This window comes from Rhineura floridana, chromosome 16 (assembly GCF_030035675.1).
Source record: "Rhineura floridana isolate rRhiFlo1 chromosome 16, rRhiFlo1.hap2, whole genome shotgun sequence".
NCBI lineage: Eukaryota > Metazoa > Chordata > Lepidosauria > Squamata > Rhineuridae > Rhineura > Rhineura floridana.
The window spans coordinates 37,872,040-37,893,457 of record NC_084495.1 but is presented as its reverse complement, the minus strand read 5'-3'; positions in this window follow the sequence as shown (position 1 = coordinate 37,893,457).

The window sequence follows — 21,418 nt, the reverse complement described above, 5'->3', positions numbered from 1 at the left end:
TTGGGATTACAAACGGCCCCATTGCATTGCATGACAGGAATGCACAAGGAACTCATTTTTCTGGACAGGTCTGCTGGGGTCTGTTTCAGAACTTAACTCTAGCTGTTCCAACTCCATTTTTGCCCATCTCTGCCAATTTCCCCACTGCCCACAGCCCCCCATACTCCCATTTGAAATCCAGTTGGGGGGGGGCTTTCCAGATTCTCCCTAACCCCAAAGCTCAGGATATTTCAGGCGAATCCTCAAGTTCTGGATAATTGTTATTGCTGTGCACCAGTCATTAGCCAGACTGCGCTTTAAATGGAAGCTCATTTTATTCCTGCCCTAAGAGATGGCATAAGGCGCAAATGAAGTGTGTCTTGTGCCATGTTGAGGATTAAAAAAGAGCATGTATAAAGAATGGAAGGAAGGACGCATCACCAAGGAAGAGTACGGACGAGCGGCTCGGGCTTGCAGGAATAGCGTAAGGAAAGCTAAAACCCAGAATGAGCTGAGGCTGGCAAGGGAAGCGAGGAACAACAAAAAGGGGTTTTTCAGATATGTTCGAAGCAAGAGAAGGACCAAGGAAACGGTGGGACTGCTGCTCAATGAGGATGGCAAAATGTTGACAGATAACGAGGAAAAAGCAGAACTGCTCAACACCTATTTTGCCTCCGTTTTCTCCCAAAAAGGGAACAATGTGCAACCTTGCACCGGTAGCAATCTCAGTAAGGGGTCAGGATTGCAGTTCGAGATTGATAAGGAGATAGTCAGGAAATACCTAGTTAACCTAAATGAGTTCAAAGCTCCAGGGCCTGATGAACTGCATCCCAGAGTATTGAAGGAACTTGCGGATATACTCTCGGAACCTCTTGTCATCATCTTTGAGAAATCCTGGAGAACGGGAGAGGTGCCGGAGGATTGGAGACGGGCAAACGTCGTCCCGCTCTTTAAAAAGGGTAAAAAAGAAGATCCAGGGATTTACAGGCCGGTCAGTCTGACTTCAATACCGGGAAAGATATTAGAACGGATAATAAAAGAGTCCATTGGAAACTATCTAGATGACAATGCTGTGATTAGAAGGAGCCAGCATGGGTTTGTCAAGAAAAAATCCTGTCAAACTAATCTCATCTCTTTTTTTGATCGGGTCACTAGCTTAGTAGATGGTGGAAATGCTGTAGATGTCATCTATCTAGATTTCAGCAAGGCGTTTGACAAAGTCCCCCACGACCTTTTGATTAGCAAACTGGTCAAATGCGGACTACATGGAAATACTGTCAGGTGGATTCACAACTGGTTGGAAAACCGTACTCAAAGAGTGGTCGTCGGTGGCTCTGCTGCGGACTGGAAGGAGGTCTCGAGTGGAGTGCCACAGGGTTCTGTCCTGGGGCCGATACCCTTCAACATTTTTATCAATGACTTAGATGATGGAGTGGAGGGAAGCCTTATGAAGTTTGTGGATGATACGAAACTGGGAGGGATAGCTAACACAATGGAAGACAGGAATAAAATCCAAAGGGACCTGGATAGACTAGAAAATTGGGCTGAAATTAATAAAATGACATTCAATAAAGACAAATGCAGGATTCTGCATTTAGGCCACAAAAACAAAATGCATGGGTACAGGATGGGAAATACCCGGCCTAGCAGTAGTGCGTGTGAGAAGGACCTTGGAATTGTAGTGGGTCGCAAGTTGAACATGACCCAGCAGTATGATGCTGCGGCAAAAAAGGCAAATGCGGTTTTGGGCTGCATAAACAGAGCTATAGTTTCCAGGTCGAGGGAAGTAATAGTCCCACTATATTCTGCATTAGTCAGGCCTCATCTGGAATACTGCGTTCAGTTCTGGGCGCCTCATTTTAAGTAGGATATAGACAAGTTAGAGTGGGTTCAGAAGAGGGCGACGAGGATGATAGCCGGTATGGAGAACAAGTCTTATGAGGAAAGGTTGAAGGAACTTGGCATGTTCAGTCTGGTGAAGAGAAGGCTGAGGGGTGACATGATTGCACTCTTTAAGTACCTGAAGGGCTGTCACATAGAGGAGGGTACAGATTTGTTCACTGCTGCCCCAGAGGGTAGGACTAGGTCTAATGGTTTTAAGTGGCAGGAGCGTAGATTCAGATTGGACTTCCGGGAAGGGTGACTTAGCCTGTGCCTGCTTTTGAGACGGGCTCCTGCCTCAAAAGAAGCTTATTCAGATATATCAGTCAGATTTTTTCTTTTTTTGACTGATTAAACTTCTCCCGGGTAGGGAGAAACGAAGAGATTAACCTCAAAGCCTATTTTTGTTGGGACGACCAGATCTCATTAATTTATGGGACGAGGTCCAGCCGACGAAGGTGGGACGGATTTTTAACAACAAGCTCTATCTGATAAAGCGAACGTTCATCTTATCTTCTAAGAGAGAACGCACTAACAGGCAAGCACCCTTCTTTCTATATTTTTCTTTTACTTGACTTAAATTGTTGCTGTTTAAAAGAGATTTGCCAGATTGATCGGTTTTTGACATCTCACTGGGGAGCCATAACTTCTCTCTGCTACTCACTAATTAATAGCTTATCTCTGTTTTTGTTGCAAAAAGCTGTCCTGGATTTGCATTCTAAAGATATACACAGAAGAGGGATTTCTATTCCAGATTTTTATTTTGAAGAATATTATATTGTCTGAGACTACTCTCTTTTTGGTCTATTTTATTTTGACGAATCTGTTTCCTGACGACCGCCATTAATTGTTTCGATCCTGGGAACTGCATTTTGTTTACTTAAGCATGGAGAGATAAGGCTGTCTGCTCTGTTTATACTGTGATGTCACCAAGTTTGGAGTATTAACCCAATTGTTGCTGAAATAAGAAGTGGTTTTCCTATATTTTTCTTTTAAAATGGCAATTAAGAAAGTGGCTGAGAAGCTGGAAATAACTATGTTTCAGAAAATAATGGATGAGATTGAGATAACGAAACAAAACCTGCGACAGGGTTGTAAGGAGCTGAAAATTGAATTGAGTAAAATGAAGCAGGAGATTAAAGATATAGGGGTCCCTGTGAGAGAGGTGACCCTGGAAGGGGTCCCTGTGAGAGAGGAGACCCCGGAGATTGGAACAAACGTGGAACAGGAAAAAGATTTGGAGTCTATGGACTTTAGAAACAAAATCTATTGTTTGGAGACACAGGAGATTAAAGACATAGGGGTCCTTGTGAGAGAGGAGACCCTGGAGACTGGAACAGGGGTCCCTGTGAGAGAGGAGACCCTGGAGACTGGAACAGGGGTCCCTGTGAGAGAGGAGATCCCGGAGATTGGAACAAACGTGGAACAGGAACAAGATTTGGAGTCTATGGACTTTAGAAATAAAATCTATTGTTTGGAACTCAATGTTATCTCTGAAGAAATTAATGAAGATTCTAGAGATAAAGTTATCAATGGCATGGATAATCTTCTGGACTGGAATGATGTGATGGAGCCCAATATAGAGAAAATCTATGGAATTAACTGCAGCCATGTGACAATGGAAAAACTTTCAAGAGATGACCCAGTGTATTTTGAAAAAAAGAACAGAGATATGATTTTACAGCAGTATTTCAGCAACCTATTCAGAATGGATGGCAAGAAAATATTTGGGATAGAGGTAATTCCCATCAGACTCTTACTATATGACTATGGCTTTGACAGCAAGATTATTATGGAATACTGATAATGGAAGATTGGATACTGAAATTACTGGACTTAACAAGACTACTGAAGATGGAAGATGGAAAATGGAACTAATAGGGATAATAGAACAATGGCTACTGAAATTACTGAACCTAACAGATTCTGATGTGATGGATTAATTGAAATGTTTATTTTTCTTTTTTTCTTTTTGTTTAACTATTTTTGATTTTGTTTTTTGTCTTTGAATGTTTTATGATTTTGTCTTGTATGTTTTATGAAAATCTGAATAAAAATTATTGAAAAAGAAGGAACTTCTTGACAGTAAGGGCAGTTCGGCAATGGAACCGACTGCCTAGGGAGGTGGTGGGATCCCCTTCGCTGGATGTCTTCAAGCAGAGGCTGGACAGCTATCTGCGGGAGATGCTCTAGCTGTGGATTTCCTGCTGTGAGCAGGGGGTTGGACTCGATGGCCTACAAGACCCCTTCCAACTATGATTCTATTATTACCAAGCGCTCCTGGTCCTGCATCCCTCCCAAACAACCCTGGCTTATTGTCAGCAATGGTGCAGCACAGAGCAGAGGTGCCAAAAGCCAGAGTCCTTGAAAGCGGAATCCGATGCTGCGTGTAAATAATTGCCTGCATTTTCCATGCCACTCAGCTTGTCCTTTGCTGTCAGTGGGACACATCAGGGGCTCTTCACAGCAAGGGGCCAAGGGCCAGGCCTAGTCGGGTGGAACTAAGATCATACAGCAGCTGATGTCAGCAAAGGGAGAGGCCAAGAGGCTTAATTAGCAAAGCAGACCGCGGGGTGATGCAGCCTTTTGCAGCGGGGAAGGAGGCAGAGGGGATCTGCAGTGACGGGCTGAGGAAGGTGGGATGGGAAAAACACTGAAAGATGTGAATATCCCCTAGGAAACAAACTAGAGCTACAGGGTTGCTTCTGAATTCCACCTCAAGTAGAAATCTGGCAGCAGATTTGGGATTCCCCCTGAGCTGGGATGAGGGGGAAGTTAAATTTGGTTTGCTATTAAAGGTGCACTTCCCTAATTCACATTTTCTAAAACAATCTGCAAACCAAACCGTGGCCGCCCTTCAAACTGCACACGGCTCTGGATTTTGCAGGACAGCCGAGTAATGTGTGCAAAAATGCAATACTTGGCTAAATCCTGCATATAAATGTGCACATGAGTGAAAATAATTTATTGAAGTGCATTATATTAGTAAAACTGCTTTGCAAAAAAATGTTACATTAGGCAAAATTTGCACTAAACTGTTGACAAATTTTCATGAGGACCATTTTTAAAAAAATCACAAACTGGTGTGGAAATGTGAAGAACTGAACTTAAAATTGGAAAAATGAGAAAGGCAGAAGAACCAGAATGGACAGATTCAGCCATCCCTATCCTTGAGTCAAATTATTTGTGGGATTCTGGGGATGTTAGAAAAAGCAGTGAGGATGGTTGCCTTTAAAATATGTTAACAAGAGTTCCTGAGAAATAGCATTTTAAAACAATTTCAAAGTTCAAAGATGTTTGATTTGGGTTTCAAAGTTTTGCCCAGTTTCCAGCTTTGTGCCCTGTTTCCTTTCCTAGCAAAACCTCCTTGTGGCAATGACCACCAGGCAGACCAGACACCTCTCGTCATTGCAGGTCTCTTCTGCAGGTGACACAGAATCCCAAAGGGACAAACCTTCTCACCTGCAAGCACAGCTGCAGCTTCTGCCTTGAGGTCCAGAATTGGCTCTAAGGAGGTGAGATGTTTTCAGACACTCTGCCCCAGTTCTGCTGATGCAGGGGCTGCCACATGCAGCCAGAGGCTTCCTGGAGCAGCCAGAGAGAGGGAGAGAGAGGGAGAGAGAGAGGGAAATTAAGATGAGCATCTTGTCTCCTCACTTCTATTCAGGCAGAACCAAATCTGGGGGAAGGAATTCTCAAGCATGTATCTTGAACATCAGTTCTGAAATTCTGCTAATTTGAAATCTGTTTCTGATTGTGGATGCCTTTAGGGATTTAAGGGTGGAAAGCAAGGCACTGAATTTGACACAATGACCGGTAACATTAGTGCCTTCAAATTCATCAGAACTGAAGGCTACATTTAAAAGTCTTAAATTGTCAAATGAAATGTAAAATGTTTAAAATCAAAAAGACGTACTCACATTCTGAAACCTTGTTGATTTTTGAACATGGGCATAATTTCATTTCAGCTCCAATACTATAAGCAATGCCTGTCCCTGCAGTGCTAGAAGAAGTCCTGCGCCAGAAGATGGACAAATTGTTGCAGCCGTTTGGCTGATTGTTTCACAGCAATTTCCTTGTGTTGCCATCAGATCTAGCAACTTTGCTAGTATGTCCAAAAACGTGTTTTAAGAAATCCTTTGGCTGAAAATGCCACCCAAGATACATGCAACTGTTGACTTTCAGGAGGAATTTGAAAACATACCTGTTACCCAGACATGTGATGGCTGAAGAGGACTGTTCCTGGCAATCCAAAGATCACTGATGAAAGAATGTTTTTAACTGTAATTGTGTTTTAGAATGTTTTAAATTGTTTTTAGCAGGATTTTATTTTTCTTGTTAAATTGCTTTATTGATATGTTTGCTGCCCCAGGCTCCTTTGGGAGGACGAGCAGGATATTTATTATATATGTATGTATTTGCACATATGTAGTAGTATTGCACACTGCCATCCACACAAAGGATCCCTCCAAATCCCTGTATGGGAATGACTTCCTTGCAGAATTTCATCACTGTGTGGAAGGCAATTTGACTTAAATTAAGCATGGATGGAGAGGATGAATTTCATCTTGATCCAAACATTGTCCTAGGGAGAATCAGCATGTATGAGCAACACACATGCCCCTGAGGTTATATTTTAAAGAGGCTTTTCACCCACATCAAACAGGAGCGAAACACTTCCAGCATCTTCAGCGGGCTAGTTCCTTAGGAGGTTAGGAAACACAAGTCCTGATAACATACTCTGCTATCTCAGGATTTCAGAGCAGGAATGAAATTACCCAGAGTGCACCAGGCCAAGAATATTGCAAGAGACAAGAGACCTACATCCAGACACCTGAAGTTGCAGACTTACACCCGTGTCTGTCAGCAGCAGAAGCAGAGAACCACTCTCCACTATGTGCTGGTGTGCTTACACATACACAGAGGAGATGGGGCAGGGGGAATGTGTGAGTGAACCAATATTTCTGGATGAGAAAATGCTTGCAGAGAAAGAAAGAACAGTGTCTATGATTTGTTCATAAAAGGAAAAACAAGGATGTTGCATATTCTTTGTATATTTAAAATGGAGATACCTCTGTGTAGGACAGTGCCGCTGCCTTTTGCAGAATGCTTGCCTATGTCATCATGCTCAGTTGCAAATGGCAATGCTTCCCCCACCCCCAAACATATATTTGTATTGAATAAAGGAGCCTTCACCAACCTGGTGCTTTCCAGATGTTTTTGACTACAACTAGGCATGGAAGGATCTGGCAATTTCGGTCCTCCCAGGTTCTCCTTTTTTCAGTCTTAAATTCAGGTCTCCACATTTCTGTAGCAATTTGTGATTTAAAAAAAATATCTTCATCAAGATTCTCGAGTGTTTTAGTGAGAATTTCTACTCAGCACATTTTGTATGCAGTTTTGACTAATGTACACATTTTTTGCAAGCAATTTAACTTAATAGAATTTTTGTATGTTATTTTCACTAATATATTCATTTTTATGCCCACTTCCTGCTAATATATAATTTTTTGCAAACGTTGCTTAGCTGGAGAACTGCACTACAAAATTTGGAGACGTGTGAATTTCGACAGATGGCTATGTTTTGGTTCTCAAGTTGTTTCAGAAAGGGCGAGTTTGATAAATTTGGCTTTAAATGTGATCTGAATCGCATTTCTGTAACTCCAACACCCATTGCGCCCGACCAGCATGGGTGTACGAAACTGGGGCTGATGGGAGTAATAGTCCAAAACAGCTGGAAGGCACCAGACGGCCTTACTGCTTTGGCTGGGCCCTGCTTTCCCCTGTTTTCCTACATGAACAAAAGGAATATTGAAATAAGAGCCAGGCTACAAATGGCACATTAGAAGAGTGCTGCTGGGTCAGGCAAAGTCCCATCTACTCCTGTCCTCACAGTGGCCAACCAATTTGGGCTAGGTGGATTGCAGATTAATTTGGGTGCAAAGGAAGGCAACAAGGCTTCTGTCCCTTTAGCAGGGCTGGGACAAATATTCTCCCATGAGAGTTGGGTTAGATGCAATACTTTCAGAGGGCAAAATGTTTCCCGTGAACTCTCTTTTTCCTGACTTTTTGCTGCCATTGTTTCAGAAGGTTTTGCTGCTTCAGTGCTTTTTTTAGCAAACAAACAAGGCCTCCTGATCCCTGGAATAAGTAATCCCAGGCAATTAGGGATCACATGGTGAATGTGATGATCACAGTGATGGGTAGCCAATCAGATCTGGCTGCATAGCACTGTGACAAGGCTGACTGAGGGTGAGGACAATGCCTCTTGGACCAGCATTGACCTCACTCTGAATGGGAAAACAATGTAACTTCTTTTGAAAACCCCTCCCTGACCATAATTGGCAAGATTGGGGGAGGGGACTTTGTAGCAACTGGTGGAAGTTTCTGCAAAGTCTCCTGCCTCTTGGCTCAACCTGACAGTCATGCAGAAGAGGGGTTTTTGCCAGAGAGGACGACTGCCTTTATTTTGTGCAGTAGTGGGGAACCTTTTCCCATCCAATGGGCACATTTCCTCATGGGCAACTTTCCAGGGTCCGCACGTCTGTCAGTAGGGAGCAGGGCAGGACCAGAGACAAAAGTGTGTACCACAATGGGTGAGACTCTTCTCTTTGTACTGTGTGCTGCATTCCAGGTTTCTAGAGCCACACGCACATCCCTCCACCTGGGCAGGCGAGGGGCATGATCCAAGTTCAAGGACACATTTCAGCCAGGCAAAAGCACTCCAGGAGAGGGCGGAATGGGGCCTGTGAGGGATGTGGCCTGGGGAGAGTTCCAAGGGCCAGACAGAGACGCCTGGAGGGCCACATTCGGCTCCTGTGTCTGAGGTCCCCCCCCCGGTTTAGTGCTTTAAAATTCAACAAAGTGTTGTAAAGAAATTGAAAATGTAAATTAGACAGATCTTTCTCAGGTTGGAGAAGGAAGATGACATGAAGTACCCTCAGTTGGACTGACCATTGATGGAGACACTTCTAGGACTGTTAGGGAGCTCTGCGGCCCTTTGCCCCTCCCAGCCAGGACCCCTGAAGCAAGAAGACGAAAAGCTGAAGTTGCTGGAATTCCTTCGCTGTGCAAGCATTCAAGGGGCCGCGGGGCTGTCCCAGGCAGAGGAGCCCAACTGACCATTGTGGCTTCCACCGCTCCGTGCCCCGCCCCCTTCCCCCCCACACACATGATCCATCTGGGCCGGCTGTGCTCCCCACCAGCAAACAGCAGCTCCTCAAGTCTCCCAGCAAGCCCCACCCTCTGGACTTCCTGTTCCCAGCTAATTGGCGCAGGATGACTTCTGCACTCAGCAAATTAGCAGCCAATTATGGGGCCAAGCTGAAGAGTCAGGATTCTGGTTGTGTGCTGCTAATGAGTGGAGAGGTGTCGGGCTGTAAGGGAGGGAGGGGCTGCCTGTTGCCGACTCACTGAGATGCTCCTTGCCCTGCCTCTCTCCTGCTGCTTATCAGAAGGGCTTGTGGTTTGCACAAATTCCCTGTCACCTTGCACAACTCCAACTTCCATTCAATGCAGGGGGCGAAGCAAACTCCAGCTCAGTTTTCTCACTTGGCAGTCAAAAAGCAAAGGAAGCCATGTCTGTCTATAAGAAAACTCCAAAATCCTACAGTGGGGAATTGGGATCAACCCAAGCGCCACAAGATGGTGAGCAAGCTTTCGATTGGCAGGGAGGGGAAGAGAGGTGCATCCTTGGGTGGAAGAGGGCTGTCCAAGTTACTCACCCTTCTTCCTTTCATCTATTTCGTGACATTCACAGAGCAACTTATAAGGCCCCTTATTTTGTTGTGCATGCATACCTTAATTACTTGTACTTGGGATGATATGTGGGGCAGTTTTGCAGGTACAAACTTATTGATAGCGGGATCTGCCCCGAAACCAGTTTTGGAGAGGACGCACTGCTTTGGTTGCAATTGGTGCCTGCCTTGCAGCTTTCTGCTAAAATACTGTGATTTCGGAAACCACAAATGTCTGGTTTGTTTGGTTTTTGTCCCACTTTTGTTGCCCTGTACCACAAGAGTGCCCCTCCAGATGGCAATAACCCAGTAATATTGGGGTAGCATCACAGAATTCATAAAGCAGAATGTCACGTGGATGGTCCAGTAGGAAGCCCCCCCTTCCTGTTATTGCATCAATGACATGTTGCAGAATAGACCCACAACAAGCACCAGTCTGAAGAGGCGCTTAGCGAACCCCTGGAATTCCCCTTCCCTGGCATTTGAATCCAAAATGAGCCTTCCTCAAAAGTGTTCCTGTGGCTCTTAGAGTTGCACAGAAGGGAAATCTGGCCACATACAGTGTCTCCCATCCCAGTGAGGAGAGAAACAACTCCTGACAGAATGTGCCCTTTACAGGTGCAGGAGTCCTCTCAGGATCTGAATTTGGCCATCCCTAAATTTGTGTGCCCTGGGTGGTGGGACTGATCTGCTCACTTCATGACAAGGATCCCAGGGCTAGCCTACTTCATGCCATCAAAACCAGGAGGGCTGTTGCAGGATGGGTGCATGTCTGACAGGTGAAGCACAGGAGGTGGGAAGTCTTTGCTGGTGTGGCCAGAGGGCAGCCATTTTCAGGCCACTGGAAGCTGCATGGAGGGGGGGAGTTTATGAGCTCGCCCTGCCTGTTTTCTCTTCTGCTCCTCAGCAGGCCCAAGCAGCTGGCCCTTCCTCCTGGAGCTCTTTCCCACAGATCTGAGCTGCCCCTGGCGAATGCTTATTAAATATTTAAAAGGCAAGCTGTCAGCAGGGCTGCTAAGAGAGGGGCTTTTTTTCCTGTCATAGCTCGATCTGTTCTTTAATGCTAATAGGATTCCAGGAAGGGAGGAGAAGAGGTGGCCCCACAGAAGCTGAGCTGACCTACTAAATGCTCAGTGGGGGATGCCGGGGTCTCGTTGCCACTCTGGCGGATGCTCTGGGCCCCTGGAGGAGCAGAGAAATGTTACTTCCTGAAGCTCCCCCCGATTGCTGTGTCTTTCCAGCATTGAGGCAGGCAATGAAGGTTGCAGAACGCGCAGCAGGTGAATACCAGTTGCCGGAAGCCACAGGAGGGGAGAGTGCTCTTGAGCTCAGGTTCTGGTTGAGGGCTTCCCATAATGGGCATCTGGTCTGCCACTGTGAGAAGAGGATGCTGGACTACTAGATGGCCACTGGCCTGATCCAGCAGGCTCTTCTTATGACCCAGACTCCCCTAAGCTCCCTGCCCCCTTGCCTTGCCACACCTCCTTCCTGCAAGCACAGGCCTGTTGCCCCCAGGAGGCCGATGCTGCTGCATTTGGGAATACCATTTTGCCCAATATACATAATTTGGCAAGCAATTCCCCGCAATATAATGCCTTCTTGTATGCTCTGTTTTCACAGAAATATGCATTTTTATGCGAACTTTCTCCCAATATATGCATTTTTGTGTACATTTTTTGGTTGGAGAATGGCATTACAAAATTCAGAGAAATTTGTATTTCAAAAGAAATGTGTTACTGCTTTGAGAAATGTGAATTGTTGGTTTGCATTAAAACGTGAACTGAACCAAATGTCTACCACCCTCTGGCAATCACACCACCTACTGTGTCAGCAAATTCCAGATTTTAACTCTGCATGGTGTGAAGAAGAGCTTCCTTTTGCCACAAGAACATAGGAAGAGCCCTGCTGAATCAGGCCAAAAGGGGCCCGTCTGGCCCAGCCCCTTGTTCCTACCCAGCCCAACAAGATGCCTTTTCTGGGAAGTCTGTGAGCTAGACTTGAGCGCAACAGCTGCACTCTCCCCACCTGTGAGGCCCACCAAGTAGCATTTAAAGGCATCCTGCCTCAGACAGTGGAGGGAGAATTGTCTCTCCTGGATCTTCCAGCATGCAGGGTAGAGACACACTCGCTGTTCTCCCAGTTTCAGGGTGTCTCCACCTCTCTCTTCTGAAAATGGGCATACAACCCTGGTCAAACCCTGCCCCTTTTTACTGAATCACAGGTCTGTAGAGTGCTCTTGCACTCAGGGCCTACTTGCAGATGTCCCTCTGGGGCATCTGGTTGGCCCCTGTGAGAAAAGGATACTGGACTAGATGGGCCTTTGGTCTGATCCAGCAGCCAAGTTCTTCTCATGTTCTCCCTGTGCTCAGGTGCCGGTTCAAGGTGCCCTTTGAATCTGGCTCACTTTGGCTCAGCCTCACACTGCAACTGGAGACGTTTTAGGAAAAAGTTAAGAAGATGGATAGAAAAGGAGCCACAGTGGCTATTTCCCTTTTAACTGGGATGTAAAAGCTCTCCCGGTTCCCTAATGGCAAGAAAGCTTCAGAGTGCTCCCACTTGAGAGGGCAGGACCCCTCCTCTCCCCCTCCCCCTCTCTCAGTCTCCACACACATCACCCACTTGGTGTGTATTTCATGGGATATGAACTTGTGCCAGTGAAGTCCCAATCTCCCATTGTTTGGAGATAAATTCATCAGCAAATAGCAGCCCCTCTGGCTTTAGGAGATAAATCTCTCTATAATACAGTCATGTCTTTTGCGGGTTCCAGTGAGCTGTGACTATTTAAAAAATGGCTTGATCGTGATTTTAGGATTTTCACTGTTATTGCTGTTTTTAAATGCCCCTGGATTATGCTCCAGTAGAAACTCATTGTTTCATTAATCATAGATGAAGATCTCTGTTTAGATTAAACTCTCAAGCAGGGTGGAGGTGATACAGAGCAACAAAAACTATGGAGCTGGGCCAGCTCTGTGGCTGCTTTTGAGCTTTTAAATAAATAGGATTCTCTTTGGACCTCCTAGCAGATGCCATTGTCTAGCCCCGTCTGAAACTGACTCCCAGGATAGGTGGCATCAACATGCAACATATCATCCATAACAACCCAAACAGTGCATAGAGTTTCCGTACATAAATGAAAGCAGATGTGTACACACACACACACACACACACACAATGTTGTAGACAAGTAAACACTTTCATATTTTGTGTATTGTCACAGCTGCTAGTCAAACCAATTTTTCAAAATGTTCATTGCACTTCAAAATCCAACCTGGAAAAGTTTTAACTCTCCATTGCCCCACCCTAGAAGTGTGACCGGCACCTTCTGCAAAAGATGTGGGTATATTTTTTGTTGCTACTGTTACATGGGTACTTATTGACTTGTGCCCATAACAAGTGACAACAGCTCCCCAACAATTCCTGGATCAGTTCTGGAACTATTTTTAAAGTTGGGAGTGGGGTGCTGGTATGTGACAAGATGGGTGCTTACCTACGTGAACATTCATGTAACCAAACATAGTGCAAGACAGACTCTTTGGCAAAATTTCCTTCCAGGTTTCATGTAAGAAGTGAAATTGACTAGCCCAGGTAGTGCTTGTGATGCAGTCCAGTCAATGTTACCACTTAGCTGATTTGGTAGGACTAGGTAGCTGCAGTTGGATAAATGAGCACTCAAACTCAGCACTCAAACTCAGCACTCAAACGATAGAAAGGCTTCATTTGGGTCAAGAGTAGCCCAGGGATCTCACCCCCTCCCCAATGCTGGGTTCTGGAATATTTTCTGGGGGAATCCTCTGAGCATATGCAGAAGTCCATTTCCCTTACCCCCATGCAACAGTGCAACCTATCACTTCCCTGTACTGTTAGGCTAAAGGAGAGGGCCAGTGACAGCTGATAGCAGCACCGGAGTTTATACTGGTACTCAGAACCACTACACCACTTTCACCACTGCTGATCTGCAAGGTGGGCATGAGCCCTTGCACCTTCCAGTTCAGAAATGAAGCCCATCAGGCAGACAGCAAGCACAACCCTGATTTCTTCCTGTATTAAAGATGGTGAGTTTTCTGGTTTCTGTACTTTCTTTAATCCTGACCATCTGGCAAGGTTTTCATGAACTAAAGGTGAGGTGATGCAAAGAGCATGATCACCTAGCCTTCCTAATGGCCTCAGGTCTTAAAATAACCTCCTGAAATAGATGTGTGGTTCTGAATGCCTCCCCCCCCCCCCGACCACCACTCTGTGTGGCTCTGTTTGTTGCATCTCCATGGAGAAAGTTCCAGCTTCTGGGCCATCTCTGCAGGTCTCTCTACTGCTACTGCAAGAGTGGCTTTTGCTTGCCGCGCACCAGGGAGCAGATAATTTCCGATGGAGCCATTGCCATTTCTGTATTTAAGGTATAAATTTAGCTCTGCTTTGCATCTCCTTCCTCCTCCGCCCTCCCTCCCCCTGCCACAGCTCAACTTTTGTGTAATTCCATTTGCCTTCACTGTGATTTGGCAAGGAGCCCAATCCTGGTGGAAGCTTACAGGGAGCGCAGCAAGCAAGCAGGCAGAGTGGCAGAAGAGCCACCAGGGCTGTGATAGAAAGGCAAGTGGCCTGACCTCACCTGTAGCCCCAGGTAGACATTTGGAGGGAGGGATGGAGGGAGGGACGGAGGGAGGGAAGGTGGGTGTGGATTGTCCTGAGCTTTGGCACAGAATTTGCCACTGCAGTTGGGGATCCAGCACATTGCTGTGTTTTAAAAAATAAATAAATCATAATTCTTGCCCATTTTCTCATAACACTTCTGGATATGGTCCCTCAGCAGCATCCTTTAAACTCTCCTTGAATTTCACTTAAGGGAAGATTCAGCAGCAGCTCAAGATTTGGGAAGACACCCGAGAAATTATACTCATCAAAACTATTTTGACCCTCCTCTAAATCTAGTTATGCAGTCTCCTGAGTGCACCCCTATAACCTGGCCCTTGGCACTCGAGAGAGAGAGAGAGAGAGAGAGAGAGAGAGAGAGAGAGAGTTTCTCTTTGGTGCAAATTGTTTTAACTGACTTTAATCTTGCAATTTTTTAATTGTTATAACCTCCCCTGGGACTTTCTGGTGAAAGGTGGGTAAGAAATCCAAGGTGGTGGTGATGATAGTGGTGGTGATGGAGTTGCATCTAATGTTAGTCCTACTCTGAGTAGACCCACTGAAATTAATGTCATGACTGTTGTTGTTATGTGCCTTCAGGTCGATTACAACTTATGGCGACCCTATGAATCAGCGACCTCCAAGAGCATCCGTTCTGAGTAGGACTAAGTTGGCCACAATCCGTAATAATAAGCAACAGTGAGGGCATGTGATTGCTTTGAAATGTTCTACATGCTTTTAATAGTTTCTAAAGTTGTTTTTATTTTATTTTAAATTGTACTGTTTTAACTTTTGGATGTTTGCCGCCTTGTATTCTTTAGGGGATGAAGAGTGGGATTATTATTATATTATTATCATCATCATCATCATCATTATCATTATCCAACACAAGTATTGCTTGAGCAGGATTTTCCATATTCCGCTTGAATTTTGCTTCAGATGAAATGTGGTGACTCTCGCTTCACCTCTTAAGAATCCAGAGGTACCCTAAACCCCCTGAGAGCTAAGGCCACACTTCCCCCATCCTTCCAGCCTGCATCTCCCTTGCAGCCTCTTTGCCAAGTGGTGGAGTTGGAGCCACGCTTCTAGCAGACCCCCTCCTCCATCACAAACTCTTTTTCTCCTGCAGACCCTCCCCCAAATCTTTCATGGACCCTGGCTGTCTGTAAGCTGTCTGAATTCTAGCAAGAAGCTAAATTACTTTAGCAACTTGTCCCAGGGTATAGTCTGAAGGAACATGAGGCCACCCTCTTTCAGAAAATCTGGGTGTAGTCAGTTCCTGGATGGGTGGTGGCCACCTAGGGACCACTTATACACAGCCTTGAATTCCATGATGGAAAATAAAAGAAAACAAAAGTCACAAAAGTTTAAATCACAAGATCTAAAAACAATACAGAAAAAATCCACAAAAAGTTAACTTTCTGGCTAATTAGAACCCAGAACTCAAGTTGCCCCTGTTCCCACCACAAACTCATAATCTCTTTTGACTCTAAGCTCTTGATTCTGACAGCTTCTCTCTTGAGCAGTTGGAATGGTCCTAAGCATTCCACAGCTGCTCAGCCAATGGCTGGAATAGGGGGTGGGGCTGGTGGGATGAAAAGTGAAGCCAGCGCTCTTGCAGCCAGTAGACTGTTGCTTGCACTCAACTCAGATGCTTTTTCTTTGTCTGAAGGGTTTTTTATTTTAATTTTGACAAAAAACAATGTTTATCGGCAAATCTGCACAGTCTCTGTTTCTGTTTAACATCTCATCAGTCTCTCCTCTGTCTACCGCAAGGACTTAATCACCGCTCATCCAGAAGTTTCAACTGTGCATAAAGCCAGCCTGCTCCACTTCTTAAGAGGTGTTTGGGTCCGATGACTCCAAGGTCATTAGTATCCTAGTGGTTTGCTCTAGGCGTAAAGATAAGTGCCAGGGAGCTGGTGTTATGTCTTTGCTGCTAGTGGAATTCAGCCATGAACTTGGGGTCAGAGAAATCCCTTCAGCCACTGGGCCAAACTGGGAACCCCAAAGATCAAGGGCAGAGGGATTGCTGGGGACCAGACTGCAGGGTTTCATCATAAACAGCAGCTTTGACTTCTAAAGGTGTAAGGAGAGGCTGAAAGGCTGAGCCCCTGTCCTCCTGAGCCTCCCAGCAGATAAACCTGCCCTCCCTGCTCTGCAGTTACTAATTCACTGCTGTCTGCAGCGGAAGAGCCAGAGCCAGTTTGGCTCAAGCCACACACTTTTTTTAGATGGAGGTTGGTTTCTGGTGCATGATCTTTGGATAAACAGAGAAGCTACAGTCTCCAGCTGCTGTTTGTTTGCTGCCCATTCCAGACATTTCCAAAACCCTCCAAAACTCGATTTTATAGAAGGTGGGTGTTATGCTGCTATCCCAGTCTGAGCCAAAACGCACCACTAAAAAGGCCAAGTCAAGGCCAACACAAACAAGTTTCCCCTGCTGTGCATTTGTTGTCTGGGACATATGGCAGGAGAGTGAATCACAGCCGACAGATGAACTTTGGCTGGCCCTGATGGGCCCAGTTTCTTTGACGCAAAGCAGAGGTCCTGGTTTACCTTGGAATCATCTGACACAAAATGCCCCACAAGGAGCAGGAACCGGCTGACGTGGCCTATTAATTGTGGGTGTTGGAGACATCTGGGTGTTAACAACCAGTAGAGTGGTTGCTTTGCAAAATGGGAAGTACTGGTGACCATCAGATTCTCCTGGAAGCTGCATCTACTATCCTGCCAGCCAGAACTTTGGGCCCAAGACCCATAGCTGGGCAATGGGGAGAGGGAGGTGGTCAGGTGGAGGAACACCATGGAAAGGCCGAAGCTGAATTGGCCACTGCCTGCATTCCTGGTAGGGCAATCAGCTCAAAACAAGAGGCAACAGTATTTGGGACGGAAGAACAACATTGGGAGGTTGCCCAGGATCCACTGCCGAATCCACAAGGTTGCCGGAGGGAAGCCATTGTGCCATAGTGGTGAGAGTGTCGGACTAGTACTTGGAGGCCCAGGTTCCAATCCCTTTCAGCCATAAACACTCGCTGGGTGATCTTGGGCCAGTCACTCTCTCAGCCTAACCTACCTCACAGGGCTGTTGTGAAGATAAAATGGAGAGGGGAGAACCAGCCATGTACGCCACTTTAAGCTCCTTGGAGGAAAGGTGGGATATAAATAAAAATAAATAAAATAAGGAGACTGGTCTCACTCCTCTCATAAATGTTTATTCCCATTTGCATCTGTATTGGAACTATTTTAATTGTTTTTCAACATGGAATTGTTTTTAATGGTTTCATATATGGAACTGTTTTAATTATTCTTACATGTTTCTAATTTTATGTTTGTGACTGTTGATTTATAATTGTATATTTTATTTCTGTAACCCACCCTGGCGCCTTATGCTAAAGGACTTAGAAAACAAAGGCCTGAAAACAAACTGGCAACCAGAGCAGCTGTTTTAAAAGAGATCTAAATGGAAGCCCAGCCAGGAATCTGGCTGCTGCATTTTGGACCAGCTGAAGTTTCTGAGTCATCTTTAAGGCAGCCCTGGAAGTTACCAGAGCATGGGGTACTGCGGCCAAGTTATTACTGTCCAAAAGGGGCTGAAGCATGTGAAAGAGCCAGAGCTGGTTGAGGTTTGCTAGCAGATTTCAGCTCCAGGTGTTGCTAAGACATGATCCTGTTTCTTGGAACCAACATTTAATCAACTATTGTCTGGCTGGTGTGCGTGGAAATGCCTGCTGGCAGAGCTAGGCCTCTGTGCGGAGGCAGGGGTGCTAGCGAATAATCATGGGAGTGTGCTTTTGGTTTTTAGAACACCTTCTCTGAGCTAACAATACCACACGGATATATTTTGAACTCTAAGGATGGGAGGTTCTTCCTGGGTGCATCACAGATCAGAGTGGGGGAAAGTAAACCTGATGTGGTGGGAAAATGAGATCCAAAAGGATTAGCTCAGCCACAGCATTAAAAGGCTCTGCACCATGTTGCTTGTCAGAATGGCATGCCCTAACACACACAGACACATGCACACACACACACACACACACACAGGATTTGTATAAAAGAAGGCCACATCTGTGGCTTGTTTCTTAAGAGTGTGTGGGGAGCAGCAGGAGAGAGCAGAAGGGGGTTGTGCTGTTTCATTCCAAGACCCACAGACTTGGCCCTGCAATGACCCTCTGGAGTGAAGGGTGTGTTGCAACTGGGCTCTCAAAAGAGGAAACAGACACGGCCTCCTCTCAGTGACTATATTGGGCTCAGACAAGTCAGCTCAAGCTTTCTATTTCATCTTTCACTTGGGAATAAAGGCTATTCAGGAAACGGAGAGGTGCGTGCAAAAGTGGAGGCCCTTTTGCGGCATAAGAGCTGGCTTTCAACTCCCCCACCTCCAAATGAGCTTAGTCATTCTTATTTCCGGGGGGGGATCATGCAGGGCTGTTGACCATACTCATGCTCGTTGCCTCTTTGGCATGCATAATGTGCACCTGTGGTCACCTCCACTATGATTTCTTCGCATGGGTGTTGCACATTTGTTTTCAATGGATTTTGCTTTTTGAGATGTATTTTGTTTTTGTGTTGCCCATGAAGATGCTCGAAGTGTCCAATGGGTTGATAAAAAGGGGATACAACTGATCAAGTTACCTATTTATGCACTTACGAGGAAACACAACTTCCCTGCCTGACACATCTTTGGGAGGGTTGCCCCCACAGGTGCATTTTCACAGCTGCTGCCTGTTCTGGCAAGGGACTTTGGGGCAAGGTACACTCCATGCTCAGCCAGCCCACTGAGGATGTGCAGATCAAAAATTGTCTCTTTCTGCTGCCTCCCATTTTCCCACAGGGTTGGGAGGGGGGGGGAAGAAATGGCAGACCTTGCCCTCTGCTGTGGCTGGCCATGGCTGCAGCTAATTTATGAGCCACTTTAAGGGCCTCCGGTGAACTATAGACTTCAAGATGAATTAAAAACAGTGGGAGGCAGAAAAATCTGTAATTGGAGCTTTACTAGAAGATATGGTACAGAGGAAAGCTTTTTAATTGTCCTGCATCTTACGCAGGTCTTGGGGTCATGGGAGCCTTGCCATAATAATAATAACAACAACAACAATAATAATAATAACAATAATAATGCAGCCCTATTGGCACTGCTGTGGGAACAGTGAGGCATTTGCCAGAAGCTTCAAGCCCTTGAGCCTTAGCTCATAAAACTCTTCCTTTTCCCACCCCTCTGGAACGCGTCTCTTTCCAACTCCTGCAAGAACCATCTTGGGTTGGGATTGAGAAAAGGCATTGACAGCAATAGCACGCACAAGGTTAGCGCAACAAGCACAGCTTGATTTAAGAGGCCTGCTACTCTCTTGACGTCAAGCAACAATCCCAGCCTCTGGAGCAGCTCCGCTGGAACAAGGGGCTAGGCTACGTGGATTCCAGCTCTCTCTCCGTCTGCCATTTGGAGAAATAGGCCCTGTGCCTGGTGGTTGCACCAGCAGAATGACTTCAGGCTGGCTGGGAATTCTTCCAAATTAGGGCTCAGGGAATGCTTTCATTCCATTGTTTTAGTGAGGGAGGAATTTGTTTTGAGAACTGCGGCCCTTGTTCCTTGTGGGTTTGTGTTATATGGCAAATGCAAGGATATAGGCAGGAATTGAATTTCTTGCAAAACCACAGATAAAATTGCAGGGTTGGGGAACCTATGGCCCTCCAGATGTTAAGACTCCAGCTCCCATCAGCCCTGGCCAGCCTGGCCAGTTTGGGAGGCCAGCATGTCCCACATCCATGGCTTAAGGTTCATGGTGGTGATAATTGCTGGCTGCTTGTGAAAAACATTCTTGTTTTACCGTGTCTGTTGCTATGCCAGGCAGTATATTGTACCTCCACAAAAGTCTCTACAAGCAGGGCTATTTGTACACCGCATACAAACAAGCAGGGAATTTGGAATATGGGACAGACTCTAGCATTCCTAGAGAATCTCAAATGCATTTTCTTGCCAAAAAGCCATTATAGATTTGAAAGTGTAGGGCTACACTTCCTGAAATCAAGAGAAGGGATGGGGGTTGAATGGGCTCTTCCAAGGACTGAAAGTGATCCTCTATGGGGCTCTGGGTAAATCCTCACACGCACCCCCCTTAAGCAGCAGAAGCAGGGGAAATATGCAAAATATCAATGGGCAGTTTTACAAACCTGTTTGTTTTGCATAATTTATCCAGGTCACGAATTTAGATTTTCTTGAAATGCAAGTTTGATTTCACCTCTCCTGCTAGCACCCCTCCCAAAATGAGGATCACATTGGTGGGTTTGAAAATGGCAGGACTTTATCCCTGTCCTGCTTTTAATTGTGCTGTCCTCTTACTGTTTTATTATGCAAACTGCTTTGATTGGGTTAGCAAGAATACAGTTAGACTCGTCTCAGCTCAGCCCTGCTGAGAAACTGACAGCCTTCACCTTTTCCCACCCAACAGTGCAAGGTCAATGGAGGCAAGAAGGTGGTCAGGATCATACCTGCTAGCCCTGCCCTTGTGTTCATCTTAGCCTATTCACAGAGCCTCTGCAGGTCTACTTTGTATTTAGGTTCAGGTGAACACAGAGAAGTCTGGGCAGGAACAGCAGACAGGTGGTCCCAACCCCATGCACAGGGTCTGTGCTCAGGTTTCAAGGAAGGTCTAGAGGGCAGAGCTAGGGGCATGTGTGCTGTAGTCATTCGAAGTGTTGGACTAGGTCACTAGGACCTGGGAGACCAGGGTTCAAATCCCCATTCAGCACACTGGCTAACCTTGGGCCAGTCACTGCTTCTCAGCCTAACCTACCTCACAGGGTTGTTGTGGGGATTAAATTAGGAGGGGGAGAACCATGTACGCCACTTTGCGCTCCTTGGAGAAAAAGTGGAATACAAACACAATAATAAAAATACATAAATCCCTTTTCCACTTGCACACACGCATTCCCTTCCCTCTAGCTGTGAGGAAAGCGCCAACATCATGGAAATATCCCCCTTCTCTGAATCCCAGAGAAGGGTGGGGTATGGCTAGCTGCAATCACTTGATGATAACGGAAGGAAAGGCGCTCTGTGGGTCCTTGAAAAGACACAGAAAACAACTTCCATATTCCAGGTCTGAGACCTAAGCAGAAGATGATGTGTTTATACACCGCCAAAAACTTCCTCCATGTGACCAGTAGTGGCCTTCTAAATATCAGCTTCTACCCAAGGGCAC